Genomic DNA, 8,889 nt, shown 5'->3' with positions numbered 1-8,889 from the left:
CCATGTATCTATCTGCCGGTAACAATGTATCAGCGGAGGAATGACAAGGACGGGAGAATGAGGGGGAGCAGCAGTGAGACGCAGATGACTGGTGGGAAGGGGACAGTGTTTTGTCTCCGTGCAGAAACAGATTGGAGATGAACTCTGCTCTGTGTACTGATCTTCAGGTACAGCCGAGCTGCTCCAGGGTGAGACATAACCTGACCAAGAATGATAATGTGTGAGTATGTACTACAGAGCCTGGAAGACCATCCCTCATTGTCACTACTACATGCACAATACACCTGATAGTTACACAGTGACTGTCGGGTGTCACTGGTACACACAGGGATATACACCTTTTATATACACAGGGGTGGTGGTGTGCGTCTAATATACATAGGGTATACCCCTGGTACAAACACAAGGGCGGTGGTGGTGTGTATACATAGGGTATACACCTGTTATATACACATGGAGCCTGATACCACAATTTGGGTATAATTTTCGTTCAAAAAGATGGCTGTAAAATACGGCCACAAAATCCTATAATACACCATCAGTGCAGAGTGCACATATCGGCTTCAGAGGTTAATTTGCAATCAGCCAATCAGAATCGACTAGCTAGTGCCCGGCGACCACCATCAGGATCATCAGTGTGTATTTCACCTGCACTCCAGCAGGTTCAAAGGATCCTGAGAGGAGTATCTGTATCTCCATGCTGGTTGCTCAGACACGTTTTTGGGAACATGGTCATTCTGTAGTTGGATTGCGTTAGTCTGTGCCACCTCTCTAGTTGTAAGGAGTATAAAACGTCCAATGCGTGATGCTACAAGTGTGCACATACGTGCTCAGTTTGTCGGCATGCTGCAGTACAATGTGTAACTGATGTAAACAGACAATACACCTGTTATATACACACTGTGACTGCCGGGTGTCACCGATACACACAGGGAATACACCTGTTATATACACACAGTAACTGCCGGGTGTCACCGATACACACAGGGAATACACCTGTTATATACAGACTGTGAATGCCGGGTGTCACCGGTACACAGGGAATACACCTGTTATATACAGACTGTGAATGCCGGGTGTCACCGATACACACAGGGAATACACCTGTTATATACAGACTGACTGCCGGGTGTTGCCGATACACACAGGGATTACACCTGTTATATATGCACAGTGACTGCCGGGTGTCACTGATACACACAGGGAATACACCTGTTATATACATACAGTGACTGCCGGGTGTCACTGATACACACAGGGAATACACCTGTTATATACACACAGTAACTGCCGGGTGTCACTGATACACACAGGGAATACACCTATTATATACACACGGTGACTGCCGGGTGTCGCTGATACACACAGGGAATACACCTGTTATATACACACGGTGACTGCCGGGTGTCGCCGATACACACATGGAATAAACCTGTTATATACAGACTGTGAATGCCGGGTGTCACCGATACACACAGGGAATACACCTGTTATATACACACAGTAACTGCCGGGTGTCACCGATACACACAGGGAATACACCTGTTATATACAGACTGTGACTGCCGGGTGTCGCCGATACACACAGGGATTACACCTGTTATATATACACAGTGACTGCCGGGTGTCACTGATACACACAGGGAATACACCTGTTATATATACACAGTGACTGCCGGGTGTCACCGATACACACAGGGAATACACCTGTTATATACATACAGTGACTGCCGGGTGTAACTGATACACACAGGGAATACACCTGTTATATACACACAGTATCTGCCGGGTGTCACTGATACACACAGGGATTACACCTGTTATATACACACAGTAACTGCCGGGTGTCACTGATACACACAGGGAATACACCTGTTATATACACACAGTAACTGCCGGGTGTCACTGATACACACAGGGAATACACCTGTTATATACACACAGTAACTGCCGGGTGTCACTGATACACACAGGGAATACACCTGTTATATACACACAGTAACTGCCGGGTGTCACTGATACACACAGGGAATACACCTGTTATATACACACAGTAACTGCCGGGTGTCACTGATACACACAGGGAATACACCTGTTATATACACACGGTGACTACAGGGTGTCACCGATACACACAGGGAATACACCTATTATATAAACACGGTGACTGCCGGGTGTCGCTGATACACACAGGGAATACACCTGTTATATACACACGGTGACTGCCGGGTGTCGCCGATACACACATGGAATAAACCTGTTATATACAGACTGTGAATGCCGGGTGTCACCGATACACACAGGGAATACACCTGTTATATACAGACTATGAATGCCGGGTGTCACCGATACACACAGGGAATACACCTGTTATATACACACAGTAACTGCCGGGTGTCACCGATACACACAGGGAATACACCTGTTATATACAGACTGTGACTGCCGGGTGTCGCCGATACACACAGGGATTACACCTGTTATATATACACAGTGACTGCCGGGTGTCACTGATACACACAGGGAATACACCTGTTATATATACACAGTGATTGCCGGGTGTCACTGATACACACAGGGAATACACCTGTTATATACATACAGTGACTGCCAGGTGTCACTGATACACACAGGGAATACACCTGTTATATACACACAGTATCTGCCGGGTGTCACTGATACACACAGGGATTACACCTGTTATATACACACAGTAACTGCCGGGTGTCACTGATACACACAGGGAATACACCTGTTATATACACACAGTAACTGCCGGGTGTCACTGATACACACAGGGAATACACCTGTTATATACACACAGTAACTGCCGGGTGTCACTGATACACACAGGGAATACACCTGTTATATACACACGGTGACTGCCGGGTGTCACTGATACACACAGGGAATACACCTGTTATATACACTCGGTGACTGCCAGGTGTCACTGATACACACAGGGAATACACCTGTTATATACACACGGTGACTGCCGGGTGTCGCTGATACACACAGGGAATACACCTGTTATATACACACGGTGACTGCCGGGTGTCGCTGATACACACAGGGAATACACCTGTTATATACACTCGGTGACTGCCAGGTGTCACTGATACACACAGGAAATACACCTGTTATATACACACAGTAACTGCCTGGTGTCACCGATACACACTGTGACTGCCGGGTGTCACTGATACACACGGAATACACCAATTATATACACACAGTATCTGCCGGGTGTCACTGATACACACTGTGACTGCCGGGTGTCACTGATACACACGGAATACACCAATTATATACACACAGTATCTGCCGGGTGTCACTGATACACACTGTGACTGCCGGGTGTCACTGATACACACAGGGAATACACCTGTTATATACACACAATATCTGCCGGGTGTCACCAATACACACTGTGACTGCTGGGTGTCACTGATACACACAGGGAATTCACCTGTTATATACACACAGTATCTGCCGGGTGTCACTGATACACACTGTGACTGCCGGGTGTCACTGATACACACAGGGAATACACCTGTTATATACACACACACAATATCTGCCGGGTGTCACCAATACACACTGTGACTGCTGGGTGTCACTGATACACACAGGGAATTCACCTGTTATATACACACGGTGACTGCTGGGTGTCACTGATACACACAGGGATTACACCTGTTATATATAAGCAGTGTGTGTAGGACTTTGAATTCTACATTGATCATGGGTAACAATGATCTGTTTCACAGGAGCTGCACCTCTAATCCGCTTCGGGAAATCTCTCTGCAGCAATGGCTCAAGGGTGGCTTAATGTTTCTGGTTGTCCTGTTCTTCTCACTGACGGTCATTCTACTGTCTCTTTGTAAGTTATTTTTTCATGTCAAATAATTCCACACACTTATCTCAGACATGGCTCCCAACATACTTACACCTAGAGAATTGCCACACAAAAAGAGAGAGCATACAAAGTCAGACAGTGCCCCCTGGTCATAAAACCGCTATGGTGCATCATGGTGGCACTGTGCTTAATATTGCTCTCACAAGGCCCTGGGGTCATAGGTTTGATTCCGATCCAAGGCCCCATCTGTATGAAGAATGTATTCTCTCCCCATGTTCATGTGGGTTTCCTCCAGGGGCTTAAGTTTCCTCCGAAAGTCCAATAACCTCTTGGCCTCTGACAAAATTGGCCCTAGTGTGTGTGTTAAGGAATTTAGATTGTAAGCTCCAATGGGACAGAGAGTGATGTGAATGACTACATATTCTCTATACAGTGCGGCGTAATATGATTGGCGCTGTATTAATAAACAATAATATACGTCTGGTAAATTTTGGTTATTAGTTTACAGTACCTAGTTCTAGCCATTAGGTGGCGTAATGCTCTTTACAATCAATGCAATATATTTCAGCAGCATTTATATATTTTATACATCTTTTTTTTCTGACCCAATGAGCTTGCTCTCTGAATAATCGATACTGCCAGAAAATGCTCAAACATGGTAACAGATCCTCATTAAAATTGCTTTTGCCATGTAAGTTTAAGCAGCCTTGTCGTTCATGTTTGGCTTAACCAGGCATGACCAAAGCCAAGCTTACTGGCACACTTTATATAGTATTCAATCCTGCAATTCCCTGTAAATATCATCCTGGCTCTATACACCAGCTGCAGATTATAATAGCACCGACAGCAGTTTCAAAGGTGAAATGTTCCCAAAATAGTACTCCTGCAATGGATCTATACTCTCAGCGGGAAGCATTAATACTAGCTGGACAGACACTCCATTCATTAGCTCTGCAGTCTGTCTGCTTTATACCACGGTTATTTGCGCTAATGTACATTCACAATAAGTCTGTCTGCTAGTCACGCCCTGAGCTGAATGGATTTTGGTGCATGGCCAGTTGCCCAGCAGTCCGTGCACATGTTGTCAATGCATGGGAGATATGGGCTCAGACATCTGGAAATTCAAAGGCTTCCAAGATTATTCTGATAAAGAAAAATCCTCTTCAGGAGGGCTGCATTGAGAACCAGCTGTTCAGTACAACTCTGAACTAGGGCCTTTTCTAGATGTATTTTTTAACACTATCAGAATAGAGTGAAGAGTGGATATCGGAGGAGGAAGCAGCAGTGAAAGCTTACTTAGATTCCCAAGTCATGGTACAGTGGACTCAGAGCTCTCATAATACTTCCAAAAATAATAATGTACATGGCGCCACCTACAGACTTTTTGAGGGTACTACATACTAGTGACATCTCAGCTAGTTACTGATTTGATAAAGATATAGTAATCCTTGGCACGTGATCCTGGTCTCCTTTAAAGAATAGGTTGGCCAGTTGTATTCTGAATTTAGTCTGTATTGGTGACGTCCTCATCCAAGTATAAATTAGTACGCTTGGTAATCAAAGATTGAGAGGTAGATCTAGTTAATGATTTGATATTGAGGCTTATATGCTAACATTGTTCAAAGGTGAGAATGAGCCTTAAACCCATACTAACCAATCAGACACTTGCTTTCATTGTATAACTTGCACTAGACCAGTGATTGGCAACCAGATACACTTAGAGCTGCATATGACAGATGAAAGATTATTGCTGATTGGTTACTGTAGTTTTAGCCAGATTTGCACCTTTGATACATAAAAATGGTATTAAACTGTTACATATTGTGACTGTTAATAGTATTTATAGATATACAAGGTGATATTTTAAGATTAGTGGACACACAAGTTCTGCTGTCTCAGATCTGCAGGTGAACTCTCGTCTGCGCAGAGGTCAGGAGGAGGCGGAGACTCTTCGACTGAACAGCAGTCGCTGGTTGGATGAGCTGGAGACGGTGCGGGAATATGGTTTCTCTCTGCAAACAAACCTGTCGTCCTTACTGCAAGAATATCTCTCACTGCAGGGCGTTCTGCTGCCCCAACTGCTGTACAATGAGACCCAACAACAAAAAGACCTAAAGATAATAGAGCGCCATCGTCTGGACCTGCACAGCAACTTCAGCGTCCTCCAGGAAGAGTACAAACACTTGAGAGAGAGGAACGTCCTTATTCCCAGGACCAGCTCCCTCCTGAAGGACTGTCTGTCCACTGACCGTAAGGGATAGTTACATGCTCTCACCAGCTGGACCACATGCAGTATAACTAATAATTTATACATATACTAAGCAGCAATATACCTGTTATATATACACAGTGACTGCAGTGTGTAACTGATACACAAAGGGAACACGCCTGGTATATATACATATATTGTTTTTATTGAAAGTCTGAGATCTGTGCTCTCAAAAAACCCAATATTGCATTAAAAAATGCGGAAAAAAACACAAAAAAACCCTGCAAAAATGTGATGTAGAACCTCAGGCAGAGGAAGGGCCATTATCCCCTACTCCCAAGACCAACTGCCTAACCTTGCCTAATGGGAGCGCTGGGCCTGCCAAAATGCCTCTTAGGTTTCAAGGGGCTTCTGTGTATGTGCTCATTCATACAAGCAGGACATGGAGACCAGGAGCTGTGCTATGCAGACTGTAAAACACTTTTTACTAAACTGAAGAACAATCTTAAAGCAACACGTTTTAGAGCAGGCTGCACAACAGCACCACAAAACCTCACAGTGGTGAAACATGGTATTGCAGGCATGAACAGCAATGTGGATCTGGCAGAGCCAGAACTCAATATCTTGCAATTGTGACACACTTCTCCCCTCCTCCTCATTGGTGGACACATGGGAAGGGGTGTGTAACAGTTTAAAAGCAGATGAGTAGTGATTCTCTATCACAGTAAAAGCGGTGATTACAGGGGCTAAATGTATGAAGCTCCGATTTCTACAAGTTGCCGGAAATCGTCGACTTTGCAGGGGAAATTTAAAGCGGCGATGGCTTGTAAAGGCAACTTGCCTTTACAAGCCATTGCCGCTTTAAATTTTCCCTGCAAATTCGCTGATTTCCGTAGACTTGCAGAAATCGGAGCTTCATACATTTACCCCCAGTAGACCGTGCATCGGATCATATGTTGCGGCAGCTCCCTGATAGGCTGGGATCAGAGTTCTGCAGTGACCTCCTCTTCACCACGTTTCCAGCTTATCAGTGATTGGGAGCTACCGCATCATGTGATCAGATGCAGGGACAGATTCCTCCTGCTGCTTCTACTGGGTAACCGAGGTGGTGATTGGGGTCGTGATGAATAACATTGGTAGGTGGGTTAAGAAGGGAGATAGCAGCGGGGTTGGGAGTTACCCATAAAACTGGGCACATTAGCGCAAAACTAAGTGTATGAGGAGACTGCAATTGTCATAAATGTCACTTACTGATCTTACCAAGAATACCTCCATTATACCTGCATTGAGTCTCACAAATATTTTATTTCATTTACAGCAATTCTGTGTCCTCTCTGCCCATCCAGTTGGACAACCTTCGAGCTGTCCTGCTACCTGCAGTCAGAAGACACACAGAGTTGGGAGGAGAGTTTGTCCTGGTGCAGAATACAGGGGGGCTTCCTGGCTGTGGTTAATGATGAGAATGAACAGGTGGGGGCTCTAGGGTCTCTCTATATACATCTTATCCATTATATATTACATTACGTCGACCTTCCCAATTACCCAGACCTTGTGTATATCGCCACTTGTATACAGGGGCCCCAACGGGGTGGGGGAGGGGTGCCTATATAGTGGGAGGAGTCACTAACCTGGTGTGGCTCTGCCGCCTTATGTGGCTGTAAAAGGGGCCCCAAAAATTTCCACAGCTTACTGACACTACAGCTAGAACGAGGCGGCACCTGACATCCGCTGCTTCCAGCGCTGTGACCGATAACCGCCAGATCCAATTCCCGGCCACCTGCCAGACAGAGTGTTCGATCCGAGCGCGGTGTTCCCTTAAGCTGAAACACCGCTTCCACATTGGGGTTGCCGTCAAATTATGGTGATGTCATCAATTTCCAGCTTGAAGGGCTGATCATATTAGAGCCGGGGAGACACAGCTTTGCTGGGGAAGTCCCAGGGGGGAATTTATCAAGCTGCAGGTTTGGAAAAGTGGAGATGTTGCCTATAGCAACCAATCACATTCTAGTTATCATTTATTTAGTACATTCTACGAAATTACAACTAGAATCTGAGTGATTAAAAAAACTTAGCGCTTTGTTGGGCAGGTTTCTTTCTTTGTGGACAGATTAAAAAAAAAGTTAAAATATTTAAAAAGCAAAATAAATGTATAAGCACATTATATATAATATAGGGATTGTGTTTATGCTATTTTTTTTTACTTAAAGTAAACAGTACTGCATTAAATAAAATGCTTTATTCTTCTGGTAATGCCACCCTCAGATGGCGCTATCAGAACAGGGACCACGCACATACTTAAATAAATAAATAGGCTCCCCCATTTAAAAGCGTGGGGGGAAACTATCACCAACAGTAATGCCATTAATATACTGGGCGAAGCAACAAATGAGCAGTTTTATCAGCAAAAACAAAAATGTTTTTGTTTTTTCATAAATAGTTGCACGTTCCTCAATGACGTCTCTTTACACGGAGAGCCCAGAGTTGACGCTCTCTTATCCTGGGGTTATTACTCTGCTCAGTTCTCTTCTCACTTGTATCAGGGTCTCTCCCCGTCTGGTATTATCTCACCATTGGGACCCTACATCATACCTCCTGTCTCGATTTAGATTGGACAGTCCAGTTATGACCGAACTGCCCAGTGGTCCCGACAGTTGGCACCTCCACTCCCTTGAATTGAAGTGCGCACCAGTGGCATGTTAATTCAAGGGTATTAGAGGGGGTCTGGGAGAGACCCTTCTGAAAGGTATGCGGCACACCCCATGTGGCTCGACTGCTCCCCCCAGGAACACCTGGCTCACCTGCACCTCTGTTCCTGGGTGGC

Source organism: Mixophyes fleayi, chromosome 6 (genome assembly GCF_038048845.1).
Source record: "Mixophyes fleayi isolate aMixFle1 chromosome 6, aMixFle1.hap1, whole genome shotgun sequence".
NCBI classification, from domain to species: domain Eukaryota; kingdom Metazoa; phylum Chordata; class Amphibia; order Anura; family Limnodynastidae; genus Mixophyes; species Mixophyes fleayi.
This window is presented reverse-complemented; position numbering follows the sequence as displayed.